Source organism: Tamandua tetradactyla, chromosome 9 (assembly GCF_023851605.1).
Source record: "Tamandua tetradactyla isolate mTamTet1 chromosome 9, mTamTet1.pri, whole genome shotgun sequence".
Classification (NCBI taxonomy): Eukaryota; Metazoa; Chordata; class Mammalia; order Pilosa; family Myrmecophagidae; genus Tamandua; species Tamandua tetradactyla.
The window spans coordinates 1,846,398-1,872,394 of NC_135335.1; the positions used below are offsets into that span (position 1 = coordinate 1,846,398).

Sequence of the window (25,997 nt, forward strand, 5' to 3'; positions counted from 1 at the left end):
AATCAGTAGAACCTAGGAACTTTGTGATTCATTTTCTATTGCTGCTGCAACAGATTACCACCAACTTAATGGCTTGAAACAACCCCGAGGCAACAAAAGGGGGTGGAAATTGGGGTGGGTTGGACGGTGCCCCGCAGTGTGGACACGTTTCTGATCTGCCGTCCGGTAGGGTGGACCCGATGCAAATGTGGCCTCTTTGAGATGTCCACTTCAGCTGAGCTGGCCCCCAGCGGGTCAGGGTGGGCTCCGTCTGGACTCCCAGGCCCTGTGTAGGCAGGGGAAGGTCAGCTGGCGGCAGGAAACGCCACCACGTGCCCTGGCCAGTGACACAGAGGCCGGGGCCAGTGTGGGCTGACGCCTGCCCCGAGTGCCGCGGTCGTGGGGAAGAGACGTCTCCTTACCGATGCCTCAGGTTTGGGCTTCTTTTAGCCTCAGACCCATCGCCAATAAATTCCCGTTGTTGAAGCCAACCCATCGTACGGCATTTGTTTTAGCAGCTGGGAAACTAAAAGAGAAAGGTTCTGTGTCTTTACTATATCAGTATCTGTAGCCTGGTTTTGATATTGTACCATCTTTTTATAAGACACAACATTGGGTGGAGGTACACACAGAGGGTCAGGTTTAATAAACGAAGATCATTATATTGATATTTCTTTTAGTCCCCAGTATCTTAGAGCAGTTAGAATTAAAAACCTAAAATTGTGGAATTGTAACCCACACCAAACTCTCAAATCTGTATTCTACAACGAATTGTTGCAATGTGCTTTGAAATTTCTTGCTGTTTTGTATATATGTTATTTTTCAGAAAAAGGAAAAAAAAAGCACCTGTGATGATAAATGCACAACTGTATGATGATACTGTGAACTATTGATTGTATACTTTGGATGATTACATGGTGTGTGAATGTATAATACATATCAATGAAAAATAATTTTAAAAAATCAAAGTAGAATGTAGAGTTATAAAAGAGAATATAGGATTTAACAAATGAGTATGATTCCTGAAACATTATATGGATATTTCTTTTAGTCTCCAGTGTTTTGGAGCAGCCAGAAGTAAAAACCTAAAATTGTGGAGCTGTAACCCATACCAAACTCTGAAATCTGTTCTATAGCTACTTGTGGTGTGCTTTGAAATGCGCTGCTTTTTTTTGTGTATATGTTGTTCCTCACAATAATAAAAAAAAAGGTACGACCATTGGGGAAAATTGTGTAGAAGATATATGGCCTCTAACTGTATTATTTCTTACAACTGCAGTTAAATCTATGATTATTTCAAAATAAAAAGTTTCTTTCAAAAAATCTTGAATAAAAAAAGGAAGGTAGGAAAGGAGGAAGAGAGTATTTAAAACCAAATGGAGGTGTATAGAAAACAAATTGCACAATGAGAGCCCTGAACCCACCTTCCCAATGATTATATTAAATTAAATGGACTAATACTCCAAATGGAAGGTAAAAATCATTAGAACAAGTTGTTTGACTATTGGCTAATGAAAGGAGGCACTTGCCGAATAAAATGCAGGTGGGCTGGAAGCAAAGCAAGAGAAAACATGTAACAGGCATGGGGCGGTCTGAACCTGTGGGGGACCCCAGAAAAGCCATGCCCTTTGATCCTCATTCAGTATTGCTGGGTGGGAGCAGTTTGATTGTTTCCATGAAGATGTGACCCACCCAATTGTGGGTGGTAACTTTTGATTCAGTGATTTCCATGGAGGTGTGTCTCCACCCACTGAAGGTGGAGTTGCTTGCTGGAATCCTTTAAAAGAGGAAACATTTTGGAGAGAGTCCCTTTTTGGTAGAGCCACGAGAAAGCCAGCAGATGCCACCATGTTCGCCATGTGCCCTTCCAGCTGAGAGAGAAACGTTGAATGTCGTCAGCCTTCTTGAACCAAGGTATCTTCTCCCGGATGCCTTAAATTGGACATTTCTATAGACTTGTTTTAATTGGGGCATTTTCTTGCCCTGAGAACTGTAAACTAGCAACTTACTAAATTCCCCTTGTTAAAAGCCATTCCATTTCTGGTATATTGCATTCTGGCAGCTAGCAAACTAGAACAAAGCATCAAAGCAAGAAAACCGTGGTGGCCGTGCCACTGCCAGACAGAGAGGCTCTGGGAGGAGACGTGCTGCTCATAAAAGAGAGGGACATGTCATAGTGATGAGAGGGTCAATTACCAAGAAGTCACAAAACTCATAGATAATTTGTTCAGATAGTTACAGAGCTGCAAACCATGTGAGCAGCGGGCTGGCCGAATTAAAGGAAGGAAAAGACAAGTCCATAATCTCTGTTAGATATTTAAAAACTCTTCTTTTGAGAGACCAACTAAATAAAAAAATGAGCAAGGTTGTAGAAGAGTTTAAGACGTTATCGGGGACCCTGAGGTACCTGACATCTCTAGTGCACGACAGCCCCTGCAGAGCGTGCCGTCTTCCCCTGGGCACGGACGCACGGTAGGCTGTGCGGCAAGGTCACAGCTTTCAGAAGTTTCAAGTCTCATACAGTGTGTTCTCGGAACCTAACAAGAAGTTAGAAACCAATTTTTAAAAGAAATGTAGAGAAGTCTCAAATATCTGGTCTGAACAGAAATCACAGGAGGAATTAGAAAATATTTGACCCAAATAAAAATGAAAATACAACACATCAAAAATTGTGGGCTTAGTGGTAAATGAAAGCGAGGGGTAAGGGGTATAGTATGTATAGTCTTTTTTTTCTCTATTATCATTTTATTTCTTTTTCTGTTGTCTTTTTATTTCTTTTTCTAAGTCGATGCAAATGTACTAAGAAATGATGAATATGCAACTATGTGATGATATTAAGAATTACTGATTGTATATGTAGAATGGAATGATATCTAAATGTTTTGTTTGTTAATTTTTTTAATTAATAAAAAAGTTAAAAAAAGAAATAAAAAAATAAAATAAAATAAAATAAAAAATTGTGGGCTGCTTAGAAGGAAATGTGTAGCTCTAAATGCATATAGAGCAAAGAAGAAAGGTTTAAAATCAGTTATCTTAATTTCCACCTTACAAAGTTAATAAAAAAGGACAAATTAAATGAACTTTAGTAGAAGGAAGGAAATAATAAAACAAAGGGCCCGAAATTAATAAAATGAAAAGCAGAAAAGCAACAGTGAATGACCAACAAATTGTTTAAACCTTAGGTCGACTAATAGAGAGATGGAGAGAGAGAGGAGAGACACAGAGAGGAGAGAGAAAGGAGAAAGAGAGAGAAGAGAGAGAGGTGAGAAAGGAGGAGGAGAGTGAGAGGAGAGAAAGAGAAGGGAGGGGAGAGAGAAGAGAGAGAAAGGAGAGAGAGAAAGAGGGGAGAGAGAGAAAAGAGAGAGGAGAGGGGAGAGTAGAGAGGAGAGGTGAGAGAGGAGAGGGAGGACAGAGGGGAGACCCAGTCTGCCGATAGCAGGGCTGAAGGAGGGTGCTGGGAGGCAGGGTGGGCCTCTGGTGGGGATATTTCTCTCTGCTGTGTTCACTCTTTCCAAGGAAGGACGGTGCCTTCCTTGGGGTCAGAGGGTAGGTTTGTACAGACTAATACCACACCGCCTTCCTCCAGGGCAAGACTTTCAGGGTTGCTAGCAGCTCCCTAAGTAAATATTGGGGTTTCCCAAACTTGGGACTCCGCAGTGGGACTCCGCAGCCGCCCTGGGTTCTGCACCCCCCACCGTGGGGAGAGAGATGCATCCCTGCTGTGTCCACAGCGCCTTGTCCCTGGGGTCCCCGGCTGCAAGGGGGAGCCTAAGTGATGGGAGAGAGGGACCCGGCCAGCACCGGGTGGCTGAGGCTGTGTCACTTTCATGCAACCCCAGGTAAAGCACCAGTGGGATTCTCAGACTTGTGTGGGGCGGCACTCAGCTCGGGGGGAGCACGGGGCCGGGGCGGCACTTGGCTCGGGGGGAGCGGCACTCTGTGAAGCAGCTGCAGGAGCCAGGAAGGTGCGAGAGGGGAGAGGCTGGGCCGTCGAGGCCGGGCGGGACACACGTGCACGCATGCACCCACAGAAAGACGGCCAGCGGGTTTTGCTAAAATTCTTTATACGTTCGAAAAAGCTGTAAGAATTCACAGACTGCTCCCTCCACGTTTTGTGGCGCTTTTTCCACTGTCGATTCGTGGGAAAGTTCTCAAAACCAAGAGGTCGCTATTGGACACTACCCGGAACTGAAGTGCGGGTTTCCTTCAGATGTCACCAGTTTTCTCCACTGATGTCCTTTTTCTGTTCCATGTGCATTTAGGATTAACTCTAAGTGTTATATTAAAATAGACAAATATAAGCCTAGGTATACATTTCTTATGTTTTTAGCTCACATCACTATAAGATCAAACAAGTTTGTGCATTATCTTCAAGCAGAAATTTAAAACACCAAAGTTGGTACAACTCAAACCAATTTTGTAACGTGAGGGACATTGTTTTGATGAAATCAGAGGCCGATTTGCTACTAAACTACGGCTCGGCATGGCTTCTTTTGCATTCTCTGTGCCTCCGTGCCAAGTTCCCTGGGATGAGTTCATACTTTGCGCCACTGTCTTTTTTTTTTTTTAAGAAAGAATGAACATCCCTTTTCGTTCCGGCACCTTAGCATAATAAAGTTAACCAGAATAATCAATACTTGTTAAGAAGCCAGCCACATGGCCAATGGATTCCTGCAGTCATCTTGGAAAGCCTGAGCTTGCAAAATCTCCTCCTGTGGCCCCACCACCTCCGGTGCGTCTCGCTGGGTCTTTCCCACACCGAGCAAGCCCTGTCGCGAGTGGGCAGGTGGGGTCTCCACTCGTCACGCCCCAGCTTTCGTGAGGGCGGCGGCAGAGCCACTCCGGGTCAACCTTTAAACCTCTTCTAGGTGTGTAAGCGAGAAAAACCCTGTCTTTGGCTTTGTAGTTCAGCCCAGCGGTATTTGGCACCAGTTGTCAAATACGAGATTCGGGGAAGTCGTCAGCACGTGAAGCGTCATCCACGCTTCTGATTTCCATGGGACTGACGGCCGCGAGCCTGTCCCTGCGTGGCCGCAGTCTACACCTTCAGAACTGCTGCTTCTGCGCCACTATTTCCAACTCTGTTTTCAGAATCGATACAAGATCTGAGGATGAAGTCTCTGCCCCTCTGAGAGATAGGTGCCTCTGTGGAAAAGCCAGAGTTTCTTTCTGGTCCGTCACTTTTCTGAACATCTCTTGAGGTGTTTAGGTGGAAATCCTAGTAGCATTTCACGCATAATCCCCCCCGAAGGCTGCCAGCCTCACGCTTTGTTGTAACCAGCCTGCAGGAATACTTCTGGGGTAAGGGGACCTCACGTCCCAACCATGGACTCTGTCAGCCACCTCCTGTTCTGCTTCCAGGGTCCTGCTTTCCTCTCGGAATCCAGATTCTGAAGTGAGAAGTCACTTGTTGGATTGTGTGTGAGGTTTCTGTAGAATTCAGTCCTGTGCGCTTTCCTTACTGCTGAGCCTAAGCCAAAATCGGGCGATTTTACATGAGCTTGGCATTCAATAAAAGGTCGTCTGGTTTGACATCCTGATGGACAAACCCACCTGGTGGTCTGCATCTGCTGCCAGGACGGTCTCTGAAATGCAGGACCGCGTTTCTTCTTCTGTCTGGGTATCTTTCTCCATTAGCAATGCCATCATGTCACCTCCAGAGAGACACCCCAGGATTGGATGACGCTGAAACAGCTTCACCATCCAGGCACCATCTGCTTCTACCAGAATATCTCTTTCTGCTTGGGTACAGGCCGCCTGCTGTTTTTCAAGCATATCAATCTTTCTGAACATCTTCATTGCGGAGCCTGGCCTGTGACTTTCCCCTGGACGAGACAAACCTGTCCAAAATCTCCTCTTCCTGTGACTTTCAGAGACTCAAAGCCATCCAAGCTGAGTCTGGCCCTCTGGAGCCTTAGGAGCTCTCTTCCTTGGCTGGCACGTTGTGATCAGTATAACTTTTCTCTTCATCTGAGAATCCTCCTTCTTCCATGCCCACTTCCAGTTTCTTCTGCCTGGTTTCTCTCTCTTCATGCAGTAAAATTAGGTGGCTGTAAGAATTCTCCCGTGTGGGCTTGGCTACCGTCACTCTCTCCTGGGTCTGGTTGTGCAGAGGGAAGGCTGTCATAATAACAGAAATGGCAGTTATTGCATTTACCAGCGTTTGTCCGCTCCTCCCTGGGTGCTGCGCAGAGTTCCACTAGACGCCGAGTTTCAGAAGAGCTGATTTCGACAACAGGGCTCCCTCCTCTGCCATCTTCCTGCAGCCTCTGAAGTCAGTTTCTTTGCCAGGGTGTTTCTGCTGCGGCGTCTCCAGGATTGCAGTGGAATCGGGGGAAATGTGTTCAAAACTTCCAAATTGTAAAGTAGAATTGCAAGGACTCCTGCGGTCGCGCCCACTGCTGGCTCAGCGCTCATGTGGACTCCTGCCTTCTCCCAGCCCCGTGCCCAGCACCATCTTTTATTTGATCTACTGCAAAGGGTCCAGACAGCTTTGGCTCAGCCTTGTCATTATCGCGTCACTTTCCACGGCCCTCCCCTCCTTTCTCCTCCTGAGCCTAAGCCTAGACAATAAAAGCAGTGGCATTTGGCACTTCTGACCCGCAAACTTAAATGCAAACTGGCCAACTGATTTTTTTTCCCCATGCACAGTTTTATTTATTTTCTCACTAGCACTGACCTACCACACTTAAAAATTTCCGTCACACTGGAAAATAATTTTATTTCAGAAGAGAGGAAATATTTAAATACCATTTGGCATCTGTTTGTATTGTTAAGATTTTTTTCTAGGCTGGAAACACTTCTAGGCTACCCTTTAGTGGGTCTCATTTTGAGACTCATTTAGTGAGGCTGGGCAGAGCTACTCTTCGTGTCATTTTACAGTAAGAAGGAAGAGTGAAGCCAACTCACTCTTCCTCCTGGAATTTTCCCTTCGTGGGAGGCAGCGCTTTCTTTTCCCGGAACTCTTACCCCCACACACCCAATGCAACCTGTGTTCAAAAGCAGGCATGGGAAAGAACAGAAGCTCAGCTGCGGGATGGAGCTGACGTCTTAGTTGTGTAGCTTTCAATGCCCTTAAAAATGGGCTGGGGTGGGCCACGGTGGCTCAGCAGGCAGTGTTCTCGCCTGCCATGCCAGAGACCCAGATTCGTTTCCCGGTGCCGGTCCATGCAAAAAAAAAGGGGGGTGGAGAGGGAGGGCTGGGCATTGGGCTCCTTTTCCACGAGAGGCCAAGGGAGGTACGTCCAATGTGGTTTTCAAAGCTCATGGAGACACATGCCATCGTGGAGAGGCACCTGGTTTTTTCAGGCCAATCATAGCGCTTGGGGCCACTGGAAACATTTGCTTGTTTGGGGTTTGCTTGTTGCGATGTCGGTTCCCAGACCCCCCCAACCTGGCTCACCTGTTAAAGCGCCATTCCCAAATGAGAGCACGTAGCCCGCGAACATGTAAGGCTCCCGGCAAGGGCTTCACAATCTCTGCTGAGGAATCCAGCGCTTTCTCCGCCAGTCTTTCATGAGTAAATGCCCAGGCCTGGAAAGCATGAAAGGAAAACTCACGTTCACACAAAACCTGTGCGTAAATGCTTACAGCAGCGTTATTCACAACTGCAAAATATCGTGAACAACCCAACGTCCTTCAAACTGGACAATGGATAAAGAACTGAGCCGGGCCCAGCAGTGGAGATTACACAGCCACCAAAAGGGATGAAGCTATGAGACAAGCAGCGATGCTCTGGAGCTTGGAAGCACGGTGCGTGATTCCTTTTCTATGACGTTCTGGAAATGACAGAATCATAGGGACCAAAAAGCAGACCCATGGCTGCCAGGGCTGGGGGGTGTGAGCCCCAAAGGAAGCTCGGGGAATATTTTGCGGTGACCGAATTGTGTTATACTCTGATGTCGCACTGGTTTCCGACTCTGTGTGTGGGTCAAAACTCAGCACTGTAACAGAGGAGTGAAATTTACTTGTGTAAAATTGAAAAATACATTAAAAATATAATATTCATTATATTTGCTAACTTCTGCATCCTCCTCAGTGATGAGGGTGCCTTACCCTCCTTAAACTTTGATTTCTTACAACTGTTTTATGTTTTTTGTTAATTGCAAGAAGTTTATATCTACTTTGTTTTTAACTCCTGCAAATTAGCTCCTTTCTTCTTTTACAGTTATTATTTGTTGAGTTTTACCAAAATATTTACCAATGTATTAACTCACCATTTCTTCTTGCATTTATTCAAACAATCTGGCTAGATTTTTTTCCCCCCAAATAGAACTCTTAGCAGTTTCTTTAGTTGACAGTGTTTTAGGGGTACACTCAATTTTGGTACATAGGTAAGGCAACTTCCTTTTTCTCCCAGATTGAGGGTAATCATCTATCTGGATAAACAGCTGATAGCTATTATTCCACATCTTTCAGACATCTGTTTTTGCTAAGAGGTCTGAACTGTCACCCTTTGGTTGACTGATCTGTATTCTATTTCTCAGACTGATTTTACCACTTTTATTTATTGGTGGTATTTTGTTTTTCCACTTTGATGTGTGTGAGTGAATTTTTAAAATTATCTTATTTATTCTACATTTTTATAGCGAACTATAGCATATACCAAAATATACAAAACGCAAAGGCCCAGGCAACAAGACATTACGACGTGCAAATCTGTGTGGCCGCTGCCCTTCCCTAGAAGCCCTGCCAGCGCCCAGGGGACCCGGTGTCCTAGTGAGACCCTGTCCCCTCTGCAGCCAACACCGCCTTGAATTCTGGGAGAACTGTTTTCTTACCTAACTTGTAGTTACTTCACATGAGTGTGTCCCTAAACCTCAGAGCCTGCTTTCTCTTCTTTTTGCACTTTAGGGAAGCGGTGTCTCCCTCGTGCCTGCTCCTGGCCTTGCTTCTTGCCTCAAGGTCCTTCCGTCCAGGGGGCATCCGTAGTTCCTTGTCGGTCACCACCTGGTCCCGGATGGACATTTGCTTCATACTGGGGCTGTCAAGAAAACTGTTGTCCTGACCTTCCATGCCTCTGTGCCCTGACCTTTCACACTTGCATGCCCTGATGCACACTTTATGAATTCCTCAAGGCTGCCGCCCCCAGGAGTAGAATTACTTGATAGGCACAGGGTGTTGTGTTTTCAGTTTCCTGGACAGTGCCCGCTGTGTGCCCAGGCATGGTCCGTCTCCACTGCCGAGGGTCCTGTGGGAGCTCCTGAGGTTCGTACCCTTGGCAGCGCTTGGTCTTGTCTGGCATTGACCGTTTGCCTTCAGGAAGGGTGCGTGGGCTTGCAGCTTTATGGAGACACAGCCCACCCACGACGCGGTGCACAGTTCACAGAGCTGTGCAGCCGTCACCCCTATCTGATTCCAGAACATGTCATCACCCCCAGGAAGAAACTCTGCACCCAGCTGTCATTACCACCCCCCCCCAGCTCTCCCAGCTTAAATGTGCTCAAATATGTTGTTTTTGGTTTGCTAAGGCTGCTGGAATGCAGTACACCAGAAATGATTTTTTAATAAAGGGGATTTATTTAGTTGCAGGTTTACAGCTCCTTGGAGGAAATGGGAAGGCACATGGCGAGTCTGCTGGCTTCCAGCTTTCCTCAGGGCGAGTTCTTTCTACGTCTCCAAATGTCTAGATCTGCTGCAACGAGCTGCTGAGAGCACCTCTGATTCTTCCTTTAAAGCATCCAGCTGATTAAATTAAGCACCACTCATTGCAGAAAGCACCCCCCCCCAGGTCACTGCAGACATAATCAGCCATGGATGAATTTCACGTGCTGATGATTTAAGTCCAACACCTGACAACATCCCCTGGGCAAGCTGACACCGGAACCTAACTACTACATATGCCAATTCTCTTTTTCTTCCCAATACGGTTCAACAAATGTTTTCTTATCTTGAGTCAGGAAAATATTTTGCTAGAGTCTCTTCTAAATATTTTTAGGACATTAGTCCACCTACAGTAATTTTTGCGTATTTAGTTTTACCCATGTAGTATCTCCTTGTCCCAGCAGCATATTCTAAAATGACTGTCCTTTAGTGCTAGCTTTGCCGTGTATCGAGATTCAAACATGCCTGGGTTGGTTTCTGAGATCCGCATTTCCTTCTGTTCTTAGCGGTTACCACTTACCACTTATCAGATGCCTTAATTATATCTTAATTATGGCGGCTCCACGATGCCTGCTGCGTGCTTGGGGGAAGTTCTTTTGGAGTAACAGAAATTTCTAGAATATTAGGGATGTGAAAAATAGATGTGCCTTTATTCAGTAATGTGTCCATCCATCTATTATTGTGAAATACACAGAAGCAAGCATGTAGCATAGGCGCACCGTTGAATAAATAATCACAATGCAAACACCCCAGAAAATGCTTCCTGTATCTGACCCGGTCACAACTACCCTTGCTCAGTTGGTGGCCACTGGCCATTCCTAAAATTCTAAAGAAGGCTTGCCTTTCTTTGACCCCAAATAAATGGTATCATATTACATTAATCCTTTTGGACTTGCTTCTTTTTTGCAACATTGCTTGAAGGTTTATCCAGAATGGCATATGTGTCTGGAATTCATTCATTTTCATTGCCATACCTATAGTGTTGCATCGTTTATTTGTATTTATCCATTCTGCCATTGACAAGTGTTTGAGTCTTTTACGAAGAATTCTGCAAATACAGTATTGGTACAAATATTCTTGTACATGCAAACAAACATGCATATATCCAGGAAACACACCTGTATACATGCATACATATATGCATGTGTGTGTACATAGATAGATAGATAGATAGGTAGATATACGTGGGTAAATGATTAAGTTACACACATAGTTGTCAATATCTGACACATTTCAACATACACGATGGCATTTTCAGCATTCCACACTATTTTCCAAAGTTGTCCACAAGTCAACACACCTACCAGCAGTGCATGAGGCCTTCTGGGCCCCACATCTTCCCCAACGTTTTCACTTGGAATCACTGCCAATCTGATGGGTGTGTAATAACTTATTATTATAGTTGTACTTTGCATTTCCCCAGCTACCAATGAACACTTTTTCATATGCCTGTTGGACATTTGCTGTGCTATTTTGTGAGGTGCCTGTGGGAGCCATTTGCCCATTTTCAATGGAATTATCTGCCATTTTATGCTTGATTTCCAGGAGCCCTTGTTATTCCAGATACTGTTCCTTCCTCAGCTATGTGGTAAGTATTTTCTTTAGACCAACCAGATGGTCTTTTCACTGGTCGTGGGGGCTTGTTTTATCAACTCTATTGAGGCATAGTTAAAAAAAGGAAATGCACAGATTTTAAGTGTATGGTACAACTAGTTTTAAATACATATATACTCTCTTGCCTGTGATGCTGGAGACCTGGGTTCGATTCCCGGTGCCTGCCCGTGCTGAAAAAACGAAAAACAAAAAACAAAAAAGGTATATACTCACTTGGCTGTGAGTGCATTAGCACATAAAACTTCCATTCCTCCAGGAAACTCCCTGAGGCCCCTTTGCTGCCTGCCCCTTCCTTTGCTCTGGGCAACCGCCAACCTAATCTCTGTCAATTACAAATGAGATCTGCCTGGTCTAGAATTCCGTGTGTTCATCTTCTCCTATTTCCTGCACTCCAAATGATGGCTATGAGGGTCACCCGTTTTGCTGAGTGGTTCAGCAGTGTCTCCACTTTCACTGCTGAGTGTGGCTGTAGCACAATTTTTTTATTTACTCTAAGTTGACAGAAATTTGAGTTTTTCCAATTTTTGCTATCATGAATAAAGTTGCTGCGACTATATAGAAGGTTTTCGTTTTTGTTTTTTTGAGGACATATCTTTTCACATCTCTTGGGTAAATACCTGAGATAAACGGATATTAGAATAGATGTATGCATAACATTATAGGAAACTATAAAACCACTTCCCAATCTGGTGGCTCCATTTTCTGTATATGTGGCATGAATGTATGTATTTACTTGTATTTGTTGACTTAATTTTTCATTAGTCAGGCCTATACTGTAAAATCAGAGCCAGAAAACACTTTTACAAGACTCCCTGAATTCACCATTATAAAACTTCTTGAATTCTTTTTTTCAAAGAGATCACTATCAAGGTATAATTGACATATAATGAACTGCAAAATTAAAAATGCACAGTTTGACGCCTTTTGACCTACATGCAATATACACACAATTAAGATCATGAACGTATCCACCACCCCAAAAGTTTCCTCGTGCCCTCCGGTACCCCGGTTCTCCTCCCTAACCATCCCCAGGCAACATCTCACCTGCGTCCCATCACTGTAGACCGAAGGTGCCCAACCATCCAGTGTCTTAATGTTTCCCTGTAGGCAGGACATTCTATCCAGTGTCCCCATTAGCCTGAAGAATGCCTTCCTTGTAGTGCAGCTTTGCTGGCAATGGTTTCACCCAATCTTGTTTCTTTATGTTCTTCAGACTGAAGAATATTCATTGATCTGGCTGCATATTGATCAACCCCCTTGTGCTGGTTTGGAGCTGTCATGCTCCTCCAGAAAAGGCCATGCTCTTTTAATCCATTCCTGTGGGAGCACCTGTTGTGGGCGGGAACTCTGGTTTAGGTTACTTCAATTGAGAGGTGACCCAGCCCACTCAAGGTGGGTCTTAACTTTTACTGGTGTCTTTTATGAGAGGATAAAAGGCAGGACATCTGGAGAGAGCTTGGAGAGAAACACCCCAGGAGAAGCCAGCAAGGAACCACAGACACTGAAATAGCCAGAGCTTGAGAGCAGTGAAACCCGGGGGGAAGGACTGGCAGATGCCCCAGGTGCCTTCCCAAGTGACAGGGGCGTCCCAGAGGCCGGCAGCCTGTCTTCAGAGACAGTGTTGTCCTAGCAATGCCTTAACTGGGACAATTTCATGTCCTCAGAGCTGTAAATGTGTAAGCTAATAAATCCCCATTGTAAAAGCCAACCCATTTCAGGTATACTGCATTCCGGCAACTTTAGCAAATGGAAACTCTCCTCTTCTGTCGTCTCCTGACCGCTTTCAAGCCCATCCGGAAATTTTTCATTTCAGATTATTGTCCTTTTCAGTTCCAGAATTTCCATTTCATTCTTTATAGCTTTCACTTATCTTCTGAGTTTTCCTTTGTGTCACTCACTAAGACCATGCTTTACTTAAAATTTTAGAACATATTTATCAAGTTGCTTAAAGTTGCCAAATCCAACATTGGGTTGTTTGGGGTCTATTTACATCGACTGCTATTTTTATTTACTATGGATTATTTTAGAAAGTTTCTTTGCATGTCTAGACTAGCAGGTGATATAATACAGACTAGATTCTGTTATCCTTCTCTGGAAACTGTTTATTTGTGTTCTGGTAGGTAGTTTAATTGCTGGCTGATTACCTGGAATGTGTGTAGGCTTGGTATTCACTCTGTTAGGACAGATCCAGAATTTGTCAAGCTCTCTGCTTTAGAGGACTCAACTCTAGACTTCAGCCCTCTGTGGTCTTAGACAGGGTTTGCTTTTAGGCCTGTTGGGAGGAGAAGGTCTAGAGAAGGAGACCATTAAACCTTCTCTATAAAGGGCCAGATAGTAATTATTTTAGGCTTTTCTGGCTCTATATCCTCTGTTGCAACTATTCAACTCTGCTTTTATAACACAAAGCATCTATAGACGATATGCAGATGGATGGGTGTGGTTGTATCACAATAAAACCACACCCATCTTGTTTTATGATCTATAAAAACAAGTGATTGGCTCTGGTTCTGGCTGGGCTGCAGCTCTGACACAGCCCAGCTTTTTGTGGCTCTTTACTCCTTACCACCAGGTTCCCGAGAATCACACGAAGTCTAATCCTACGTAGTGCCGCTCAGTCTCCAACCAAGGCCATGCAGGGAATTCCCACACTGAATCCTAGGGTCGCTATGGTGGAGAGTCACGTGCCAACTTGCCTAGGTCACGGTGTCCAGCTGTCCACCCGTTACTGTGGAGGTATATTATAGGTGGAACTTGCATCTACAGCCACAGACTGCGTCTACAACCAACCAAGGAGACTGCCCTCAGCAAGGTGCGGAGTCTCTCGTCTACTCAGCTGGAGGTCTTAAAAAAAACAGAACGAAGGGTTTCAGAGATCAGAAGAACAATTTCTGCCCCATTTTCAACATGGGCTCCTGCTCGAATTTCCAGCCAGCCAGCTCGCCCAAGGAGTTCAGCATCACCTTCATTGGGGTTTCCGGCTTGTGGCCTGCCCAGTGGAGTTCAGACTGCCCCCATGGTCCGGCGAACGAATGCCTTATAGTAAATCTGTGTAAGGGGAGGCAGGGGGTGGGGGTCGCCGGTAGGATGGCATTCCTTATACAGCACGTGCGCCCGCTGGTTCTGTGTCTCTGGAGAACGGCTCATGCACTCGGTGAGAGCTCAGCCTTGGATCACGGGCCCTGGAGTGCTAAGCTCCTCTGTTTTCACGGCAGTCTCATGGAGTATGAACACAGCTGTGCCCTCGTCATTGGGTTCAGGGAGAAGCACGTTCCACACTCAGGAATTCTCTCCCACCCTTAAACTGCATGACCCAGAGGCTGCCGGCTGCGCGTGGAGCGTGCTTCAGGTGGCCGCACCTGTGGGGCTGGAGTGCCAGTGGATGCCCACGGAAGGGGACAGAGCCCCCTGCTTAGCTTCCTGATGGCCGGGCCTGGTCAGTGGGGGCTGTGGACGCTGAAGCTGTGTTGGGACAGCACCCTCAGGCAGCGTGGAGAGGCGGAGGGGAAGGCGGCCCAAGGGGGTTGCTGAGAGCAGAGACCCCACCATCACCTCGTGCTGGGGAGAGCTCATGTGACTCCTGGGCAGTGGGCACTGGCCTGGGCCGCTGGTCAGGAGCTGAGAGGAAAAGGACCGGAAAGGTGGACATGGGGAGGCCCGGGAAGGAGGCGAGCTGCTGGTCAGTGGGCGTCAGGTGGGGACCGGAAGCACTGACCCTGGAAGCGCTCCAAACGGCCAAGCTGGCAAACGACTGGGCCCTCGTGGGCTCTGCGCTGGGCCTCCGTGGACAGAGTGGCCACAGTGATACAGAGACAGGCTACTCGTGGGCCCTGAGATGGCCATGCCAAGGCCAGCCCAGCTGCTGCTGCCTCCAAGCGTCCAGTGCACCTCCAAGATGGCACCAGTCCCCAGGGGACCAAGCGGCCAGCTGCGGGCGGCTCAGCTCCCCTGGGCCTCTTCCGTCCCAGAAGGGCCACGGGTTCTTTTCCAGAGGAGCCCACGTCATCTCGGGATGTGAGTTTGTCTCTCCTTTGCTGTGCCCAGCACCTCCGCCGGCGCCACTGTCAGGGAGCCTGTGGGGTGCATGATCTGTGGCTGTGGAATCCCCCACCATGGAGCACCCAGCCGGGACCCACTTCACAGACGGGGAGGCGGGAGACGGGCCCTGGGAGAGGAGAGCCCCTGGCCACGGCACACACCTTGCTGGGCAGCAGACCCCTCCTTCCGGAGCCCCCATGGCCTGACAAGCAGGGGATGTGACCGTCTGTTGCATTGTGACATTTCCAGCCTCAACGGGGTGTGGGTGTCACAGCGAACCCCTCAGGTGTGACCATGGAATGACATCATCAGGTGGGCCACCGCTGTGTCCTGGGGCCGGTGACAAAGTCCCTTAAAACGCGCAGCTGACCCAACGGCAGTTCATTACCTGCAGGCTCCGGAGCCAGGAGTGAGGGTGGGCAGCCGCGCCCCATGGGGCCACCTGCCCAGAGGAGCCTCCCCGCTGTCCCCCTCCCCTTCCTGCCAGGACCCCAATCCCGCTGCGTCAGGGACCCTTCCTCCAGTCTGGCCTCATCTTAACGAACCACATCTTCAATGCCCTCTTGCAGGGCCTGGACGTGTCTTTATTTTTTTCCTGCAGAAAAATTCACTGCTGCCACTCGGTTCGCAGTGACCACGTCTTTTTTGGAGGTGGAATTAAACCACGGCGCACCTGCCGAAGTCAGGGAGGAGTGTGAAGGGGACGGGGCCGAGGAGCCACTGCCAGCCCCTCTTCCAGGTTCCAGGACGCGCAGCTCTGGGTCCCCAGTCGGGGCGGAGAAGGGAGACCTGTGCCTGTCTAACACTGCTGCCCTCTGGGTCCCCCCCTGCTCTGCAGGCTGCCCCCCCACCCCACCCCCCGGCCCCAAGCACGCGGCTGCCCTCCCATGCAGGTCACAGGGCTCTCGCCAGCGGGCACCCAAGCTCCAAGCTGCAGCCCCCCCACCCGCCGGAGGCGCCCCCTGTCCCGACCCCGTCCCCCGAACTGCCTCGTGGTTGAAGGTCCCACCTTCTCTTGCTCTGGCCACCTCTGTCCTTTGCAGGTGTGGCCCCTCCACCCTACCAGGGCACCTGCTTCTCAGAGCATCCTCAGGGCACAGCTCTGCCTGCTGAGCAAAGCCTGCTGGTCCCTGGGCATGGGCAGTGAGGGGAAAGAGTTGGTGTCCACCCGGCTTCAGCACGGAGAGACTTCCAGCTGACTCCCGCAGTCCCTCTTCCTTTCTTCCATGGTGAACAAATGTCCAGCGCTTTGCATGGCCTCCCTGGATCACGTCCACTACCCCAGCCCCTTGTGGCTGCAGATGCTCAGGGGACCCAGTTCTGGTCAGTGGGTTGCAACCCAGAGAGGACAGCAGCTACTTTGGGGCCTCCACTAAGGGACTTGGCCCTTTACCCCTTCCTTCACTGGGATGCTGGCGCGAGGGCGCAGTGCCTTGGCCCCAGTGTCTGGGCCCCTGGGGGACGATGGAGAAGCACGTGGGGTGGACCCTGGGGAGCAGGGTCTTAGGAAGACACCGGTGTCTTGACTGCCACCACTCCCATCTCAGCTGGACCTGACACCCATGCCCAGTGCAGGCGCCAGCCAGGGCCCAAAGGCAGGAGCCCCTGAAGCGCTACTCATGCCTCACTCGTCATGGGCTGGACACTGGGGAGGCCGCCCCCACTGAGGCCCAGCAGATTCCCGAGGGCTGCAGTCTGCAGAGAAAAGCCAGGCAAGGGCAGCTGACCCCACTCCATCGGCCCTGGAGCAGTCTCAACACTTGGGGGCTGCAAACAAAGGAGGTGTCAATGCCAAGCAGGCCCACGGGTGGGGGGATGAGGACACCAGGACGCGACCGGTTCCAACAGGGCAGCATGTCTTCTGACTGGCGTCCCTCTCCCAGCTTCATGGAGCACAGTCTTCCTTTCCCTGCTAGAAACACCCCCTCCTCTGCGGCGCCCACGCACGCCCGGGAACGTGGGTCTTGAGTAAAAGGGCGACGGGGGTGTCTGATGGGCAATGGAGGCCCCAAAGAGACGGTGCCTTCCCCCGGCAGCCACGGTCCAGTGCTCGGCCATTTCCGGGATTCTGTCTGCTCCCCTACCTCCCCCCCACCCCCACTCCCAGGAAGCGCCTCCTTCTCTTTCCTCCCTGGCTTGGGTCTGGTCAGTTTGTGTTACTGCAACCGGAGAGCTTCACCCATACGTACCCTTGGGGATGGGATTATCGAGCTGGGATCTCCTGATGGTGAGAAAGGGGCCATGCTGGAGGCAGCATAGGGCAGCCCTCCCCTGACAGGCTGCAAAGAGATGCCAAGAGAAGGCCTCAAAGAGCCCTGACCACTGCGCCTTCCTGCCTTCACCCCTGGGGAAGAGCCCAGCTCTGACCTGCACAGACCCTCCAGTGGCAGCAACACCCCCTGTGTGAATGCACACCCCATTCTGCCTGGGGTGGAGAATAGTGATGGGCTCTGCCTGTTCTGCTTCCAGCTCCTAGAAGGTCTTGGGGAGACCTGCTGGCTGAGCTGACCTGTGTACCCCAGCATCCAATCAAAGGGATTCCCATGGCCACTTAGCCAAGGAGTCAGCAGCAGGTTACCTAAAAAAGTTGTGTGGGAGCACTGAGGCTTTAGGGCCCCTTTTTGAGATCATGGAGGCTTGACACCTCCATGGGGCCAGCAGAGTCCTTGTGCAAGACTCCATGTGGGCCTCAAGTGGGTCCACCTTGGATGGTCCTTCGGGCATCATGTCTACTACAATTTACTTGGCCTCGGGGTGTGGGCCATCATGAGCCCCTGGTTCAGACATAGGAGGGAAAGATGGATGGAGAGGTGGAGGGATGGATGGATGAGTGGATGGATGGTTGGGTGGATGACTGGGTGGTTGGGGAGGTGGGTGGATTGATGGATGGATGATGGATGGATGGTTGGGTGAATGGATGGATGGGTGGGTGGGTGGGTGGATAAATGAATGGATGGAGAGGTGGGTGGATAAGTGGTTGGGCGGATGGACAGTTGGGTAGGTGGATGGACAGATGGATGGATGATGGATGGATGAGTGGATAGATGGTTGAGTGGATGGGTGGGTGGGTGGGTGGGTGAATAGACAATGGATAGATGGATGGATAGATGGATGGATGATGAATGGATGGAGAGGTGGGTGGATAGATGGTTGGGTGGATGGACAGTTGGGTGGGTGGATGGATAGATGGATGGATGATGGATGGATGAGTGGATGGATGGATGGGTGGATGGATGATTGGGTGGGTGGGTGGATGGCGAGAGAGGTACATAGATGTATACATATATATGTACATACATTCAAATATCCATAAAGAAAGAGACAGAGGTAGATGAGTGATTGATTGATAAAGCAGAGGATGAAGACAGACACATGGACACACAGGCTGACATAGCCAAGGGGATGTGCAGATCAACGTGCACTGCCAGGAACAGCCATGGCTGCTGTTCTTAGTACTTTCCTGGTGGTGACTCAGCTACTCCTCAAACAGCCATCAGCAGACTTTTCAGAGGAGGAAAGAGAAGCCAGGATGGCTGTCCATGCGGGCTCTGAGACCTGCAGCTTACAGCGGTCCCACAGGCACCTGGCCCAGGGAGAGCCACAGGTGAGGAGACGAGATCACTCCTGTGGGAGACCCAGAGTCCTGACAGCCCTGGGGGTGCACAGAACAAACCAGCTCCCAGAACCAGGCAAGGAAAGAAGGGTCCTTGGAGCTCCTGGGGACACAGAGAACTCAGATCCAAAGGATGCACACCAGGACACATGCCTGTTTCATTGGGACTCCAGGGAGAAGGGGGAATGCATTTGGCGGAGATACGTGGTGGGGGGAGTTTCCCCAGCCTCAACCCCGCTCCCATGCAGCTCTGCCACATTCGGGCTAAAGGGGGTGGCTTAAAATGATCCAAGCAGGCCCGGCTTCCGGCCACAGCAGGCAGCCCGAGGCGACCGACTGGTGGCACCATGGGGGTGGCTCGAGGGCATGAAGAAGCCCCTGAGCCAGCAGCACCTCCCACGCCTACCCTTCCAGGCCTCGAGCCACTGATCCAAGGACATTTTCTGCAGGACACGCTGGGCAGGCAGGGGTGCAAGGGCGGGTGTCCACCCCTGCTCTCTGTGGCCCCTGGCTGTGAAGATGTCTCCTCGGCAGCAGTGCCTCTGTTCGCCTCTTCTTGCCAACTCCGTGGCCCTGACCCTGCTGGCACCAAGCGGGCGAGCAGCAGGGGGTCCAGCGGGGTGCCTGGGGGGAAGGGGCTATGGGCGGGGGGCTGTTTCCTGCCTCTTTGCCCTGCACGTGCTCTTCCTTCCACCTGGATTGCCCACCACCACCTGCCCTGTGCATTCCGCTCCGTTCCCTTCCAGCCCCCTTACCCCCACCTCCACATCCCATCAATCTCTGCCCCTCTCCACCCACTGTCCCTCTCTGTCCCAGTCTGTCTTTCTCTGCCCCCTTCTATCCCTCTCCATTCCCCTCTCCCTGACACCCTCCCCTCTCTCCAACCCCTCCATGCCTCTCCATCTCTTCCTGCCCCTCACCATCCCTCTCTACCCCTTTCTGTCTCCCTCCATCCCCCTCCCCATCCTGTCCCACCCTTCTCTGTCCCCCCACCCCCACCTCCTATCACCAGCAAATACCCCCTTGGCCTCTGAGGTCTGACCTGGACACCACCCCCTCTTGGGGAAGCACCCTTGGCCCCAGCTGAGACTCCAGCCTGTGCAGGGTCAGCCTCCCCTGAGATCAGAGAGCCCTGTGCACCCCTCTGCTCAGCAGAGTCCTGGAGCCCAAATCCCACCTACCCCCCACCCCACCAGGGACAGAAGGGTGGCACTGGCCCTTCCTTGAGGTTCCGGGTCACTGGGGCTCCCTGTCCAGCGGTGACTGGGTACTTGGGAGGGGGCAGGCGAGGAGGCCAGGCAGGGGTGTGGGGGGGCTGGGGCTGGGTGAGAGGCTCATGTGAGAGTGACCAGTGGGCCCAGTGGCGGGAGGGGTCCAGGCTCTTGAGGGCCCCCAGTGCACTCCCACCTGAGCCAGCCTGGCCCTGGGGAGGCAGCAGGAGAGGGGGTTGGGGGCACACCCAGACCCGGGGCAAGGGTGGCTTCTGTGACTGCCACGTGTGCGTGGGTCTGCCACCGAGGAACTGACTATGTGGCTGGAAACTAGACCTGGGATGCTTCGAGGTAGGTCCGAGAGGGCAGCTGGAGGGGTCAGGGTGGGTGCAGGGAGCTGGCTGCAGAGGGGCGCCACCTGGGGCTGGCTTCAGCCTCTGCTCCTGGGCTGCAGTTCCCCTTGAAAGAGGGAGTGTGCACGTGTGTGTGTGTACAAGTGAGTGTGTGCGCATGTGCACGTGTGTGCCCCCAGAGAGGGGAGGGGTGCCACTTGAGGTGCCTGGGTGCAGAACCTACCTCCTGCGGGGGGTGCAAGAAGGAGACCCCTCAGCACCCCCTTACTGCCATCACCAGTGGCCTCCAACCCCCTCCCAGGCCTGTTGAAGCCCCCCCATCCCCGCTGCTCTCTGCCTCTCCTGCGCCCCTCCAGCCGCTGGCCGCGTCCTGCTAGTCGCCTTTGCCCCCGCAGTCCTCTGCTGACCCCCATTGAACCCGGCCGAAGACCCCGAGTTTCTCATCTCCTCCCGCGGGCCGGCCACCATCCGAAGGCGCCTGGTCTCCTTCGCCTCGCGTGCTGAGCCCTCCTGCCCTCGCTGCCCCTGGGCTCGGCTGTGGCGTGTGGCCTTCGGGTGCCTGACGCCAGGGCTTGGGTGGCCGTCCGGGTGGGGGGCGGACGGACATAGGACACCTGGAAGCTGAAGCAGACCTGGGGCGGGGGGCGTTCCAGGGCGGGGGCGGGTGGGGAAGGGGCTCCAGTCCAGAGACCTCTGCACAGACCAGGGGGCAGACAGTTATCCAGAAAGGCGGGTCCCCGTGCGGCGATGGGGCACACACGGGTCCCTGGGAGGGGCCGGCGGTGGCGGGCGCGAGAGGGGCTCGGCTGAGGCCGCGGCCGGCCGGAAGGGGGCGCCCACGGCGCGGGCGCAGGCGGAGCAGCCCCGGGCGGGGCGGGGCTAGGGGCGGGGCCGGGGCGAGACGGGGCGGGGCCGGGGCGGGGCCAGGGGGCGGGGCGGAGCAGCCCCGGGCTGGGCGGGGCCGGGGCGGGGCCAGGGGCGGGGCCGGGGCGCGCCAGGCGCGCGGGCAGACGGCAGGGGGAGCCCGGAACCCAGCTGATCCCGCCCCGCAGCCCGAGCACCGCTCCCGGGGCCGCGTGAGGATGGACCCGGTGTCACGAGTCGGACCAGACACGCCCATCACCTGGGGACCCGGGAGGAGAGCCGGCAGCCCCCGGCCCAGTCTCCCAAAAGAGGTCTGAGAAAGGAGCCGGCACAGGGCCAGTCAGCTCTGGTGTGACCCTTCCACGAATTGGCAGCACCCTCAGGACTACCGGTGGAGCTGACCCGGCCCCCAACCCACGGCCGCCAGTGCCCCCAGGCACAGGCTCAGCAGGGCCCCAGCACCCAGATGCAGGGAGCTCCTGACACCTGCTGCAAAGGGGATCCCAGTGAGCTTGCCAGAAACCGGGGCTCAGTTGCTGAACCACTTCCGGGCCTGCCACTGAGCTAGAATTGGCGGGGCACAAGGCAGGGGGCTGGCAGTGAGGGTGGGAGCAGATGGCCAGTGGACAGGCCTGGGTCTCCCGGCGCAGAAGAGAGGAGCAGGAGTGCGGCGGGACGAGGGCCGGGCTGGGCAGAGTGGGCAGGGGTGTGCTCCTGCCAAGGCCCAGGCACAGGACACAGGCAATTTCAGGGTCCACGAAGAGCATGGTCAAGGGGAGTGGTGGGGGGCAGTGGCTTCCGACCCACAGGGAAATACCTGCCCTCTGGGGACCCTGAGAGGGGCTCAGAGAGGCTCCCAGGGAACCCGAGTCAGCCCCGCTCTTTCCCTGAGACCCTGGACCACTCTTCACCCACATGGGGGCCCAGACAGTGGGTCCCGCTTCCCCATCCCACACGGGCCTGTGGAAAGCTGCACCAACTCTCCCAACACCCAGAAACTGCTGAGGGCAGGAGGGCTTCCTGTACACCCTCCTGAGCTCTGGGCTGGATTGAGGGGCCGCTGAGCCGGCGCCACCCCAAAAGGGAGTTGGGGTGGGAGTCAGCACTCCCAGAGGCGGCCCCTCCCCTCGCCGGCCTGGCCCTGGCCCCAGCTGCCCCCACCTGGGACCCTGCCCCGGGCGGCCTCTGACAAGTTGGGCATTCAGGCTGCGGCCGGTGCAGGGAAGGGGTCGGGGTCCTGCTCTGTCACGGGCGGGGCACCCCGGGCCCCTGCCTCCCTTGGCTTGAAGGGTGGCGCCACATAGGCCGGGCTTTGATGGCCTCTCCCCAAGCCGAGCTAGCCCGCTCCGCTCTGCCTGGCTGCCCTGCCCCCGGCCCCGGCTGCGCGCGCTGGCGGGCCGGGGGTTTGCTTTGGCCGCCCGCCAGCCCTGGAATGTGCCGGCCGGACAGGGCCCTCCCCGGAGCCGGGCGCACAGAGCACACACTGTCTGCGAGCCCTGGGCGGGCGAGGCACAGCCTGCCCGGCGCCGCGGTGACTAAGGCACAGAGACCCCAAACAAGGATGAATGGGGTCCACCCAGGCCCAGACGCCCGGGAATGGGGCGCGGGGCATCCAAAGACGCAGTGGAATCTGGAACGGGCCACCTGGGGGCCCCAGGGCCGGCCTACGTGAGCGCATCCACGCCGTGCCCAGCTGCCGGATGCCTCTGGGACGGGACTCCCCAGGCGCCAGGGCACAGGGAGACGTGGGGAGCACCATGGGTGGGGCTGAAGGTGCTCCGAGAATTGGGGCACGGAACACACAGAGACCCTGGAGTTGGGGAGTAAGGCAGCTGTGGGGTGACAGCCCCATGCCCCAGTCCTTGGTCTCGGGAGGGGTGGGCCGACGCTGCCCAGACTGGGAACCTTGAGGCTGGGCTCTGCAGGGCTGTGGGCCTGGGTAGGGGGCCCAGCACAGGTGGGGGGAGGTTGGGACGTGGGTGGAGCGAGGCGGATACCCAGCACCTGGTCCGTAGAGGTGCTGGGGGAGGCCCTGTGGTGCCCAGTGCCCAGCGCAGACTAGAATGTCCAGGCTTTCTGATTCCTTGGGGTACATAGCACCCAGAAATCCGGATGAGGGGTCCCAGCCATATGGTGCTGACACGAGGGGGCACATGGCCGCAAAACCCAGGCTCAGTCCCATGGGTCATGTCGCTGGCATATTCGCGGGGCAGAGTCCAGCCCTCAGGAGAGCTGAGGGGCTCTCAGGACCCCCGGGAGGGGAGTGCAGGCAGTGGGGCAGCCGGCGGTGCCCAGAGGCCAGTGGGGACGGGGACGGCGCTGGGTGGCTGTCTGGGGGCTGCCTCTCTGCGGGCACAGGGAGTGCCCCCTGCACCTGGCCAGCCCCGTGGGTGGCGGCCAGCCGAGATGAATGGCCCACAGAGAGGGACAAGGCTGGATGGGACGCCACACGGGGTGTCCAAACCGCAGGAACGTGGCGCCACCGCCGGCCAGGCAGGACACAGCCTACGTGCCGCACAGCCACGGGGCCTCGGGGCCAGGCTCGGGCTGTCCAGGAGCCTGGGGGCCCTGGAGCAGAGGCGCCCCGTGCTCAGGCCTTGAGGGCATGTCCTGCCTGGTGCTGCTGAGAAGGCTCAGGTACTCAGGTGACAGGGCGTGTCCCATACTTGTGGCTGTGGGACAAAGGCTGCTTTCCTTCATTCGTTCTGACAGCAGGGGCACCCCAGACAGACAGACCGGGGAAGGGGCCAGGAGGCCAAGCATGGAGACTCCCACGCCATGGACCAGCGAGGCGCTGGCCACCAGGGCCTAGAGGCCAAGGCAGGGACTGGCCCAGGAGGGACCCTGATGCCTGCTAGCACCCCAATCTTCCACCACGGAGCCCCGAGTACTGCCGTCCAATGGGCAGGTCTCTGGCCACGCAGGGCGTCAGATGGTGGGTATGTGGTCCCAGGCTTGAGATGAATGGGGTGTAATTTGCCCAGTTGATCAGAGGAATGGGATTCCCACCACCTGGAAATCCAGGTCAGTCAGACACACAGCCCAGATTCTCAGCATAGGAGGGCTGATGCCCCGGAACCAGCATGAAGGAACTGAGCTCCCCAGATGCCAGGTGATGGGGGCAGTGTCCCCGGACACCGGGTGATGGGGGCAGCCTCTCCGGACACCGGGTGATAGGGGCAGCCTCTCCGGACACTGGGTGATGGGGGCAGCCTCTCCGGACACCAGGTGATAAGGGCAGCCTCCCCGGACACCGGGTGATGGGGGCAGCCTCTCCGGACACCAGGTGATAAGGGCAGCCTCCCCGGACACCGGGTGATGGGGGCAGCCTCCCCAGACACCGGGTGATTAAGGGGCAGCCTCCCTGGACCGAGAGGGCATAGCCAACCTAAATCAGGGATGAATGGGTGCACACAGGTTTGGACACAGAGGAGCTCAGAGCACCCAGACCACAGAGGGCCGCGCACCCCACAACTCGGCCGTTGAACGGGGTCAGCACGGCCGAGGCACACACGTGCCACCACGGCCGCATGATCCCCCTGCCTGGGCGGCAGCCCCCTCCCCACAAGCCAGCGCGCTCTATGCGTTCCAACCGCGAGCGCTCCCCAGGCGGCCTCAAAGGAAGCACCCCCGTCCAGGAGCCCCGCCAGGGTCTCCTGCGGCCGCCGGCTGCCAAGTCCCTCTCAGGGGCCGCGGGGCTGGCCTGGGGCTGCCAGCTCCGTGTGGTTTTCTCCTTCCTGCCGGGGGGCCTCAGACTCCCGTCTCGCCAGGCTGGCGTCCCTGCCTGTGGGAGGCACAAAGCCCCCCACAGAGGGGGCCCAGCACACACGGCGCACATAGCACCCCGCTCCATTCTGGGGGACCCCATGTGCACGTCTCCCCTGGGTGCATACCCCGCCCCGCCCGTTGCCCCCCGATGGTGCCTGGGCAGCTGCTGGCCCTCTGCAAACCACCTCTCGTGGACTGGCTGGACTGGGAGACCAGCTCGTCCTTGCACAGGGGCTGCCGTGCACCCACAGGGCTGTACACACCCACTCTTCCGAGGCCCTTCGTGTGGGGGCCTGCCAGGGCATGTGCCCACTCGCCACGTGCCCGGGTCCCACCTGCCATCGCCCCAAAGCATCCTCGGGGCCTGGAGGCCTTTCCCGTCAGGTCCTGCGGCCAGGCCTCCTGTTAAGCATTAACCAGCCATGCGTCCACGTGGCTGCAGATAAGGGGTTCAGAGACACCCCAGCACAGGAGGTACTGGAGCAGGGGTGAGACTTCCTTGGAATCCAGATATACCGGCTGGAGTTACGGGTCCTGCTCAAAGCAGGGGCACTGAGGCTGGACTGAAGCCAGGCCTCTGCGCCACTGGCTCTCATTCCACCTTGGGAGAAGAGGAACTCAGGGTACCAGGTTGGCCCAGCCAGAGGCAGAGGCCAAGCTGGAATCACCCCAAGTTTCTCTGGGTGCCAGGAGCTGGGGCAGCAGCAGGGCCAAGTGGGCCCTGGTACCCGCAAGTGTAGCTGCCTGGGTAACCCCGGGGGCAGTGCCCGGTCACCCTGCCTGCCCAGCCCTAGGCCTCCCTTGGAGCCAACAGTTTCTGAGCTGCCCCCCCAAATCCAGACATTCCCCTATGACTCGGACCGCCCGCCCCGGGCACCCACCCTTCTCAGGCCAAGTGCAGGCCAGGCCGTGCCCTCTGTTCCCCCCCAAAAGTCAGCCCGAAGAGCCTGTCACCCA

At 54.0% G+C, this 25,997-nt stretch overlaps 1 pseudogene; it reads right to left on the bottom strand.

Moving 5' to 3' along the window:
- Positions 1-4,914: 4,914 nt before the first annotated feature.
- On the bottom strand, positions 4,915-8,955 carry LOC143646741 (serine/threonine-protein kinase 38-like; annotated as a pseudogene).
- Positions 8,956-25,997: the final 17,042 nt, after the last annotated feature.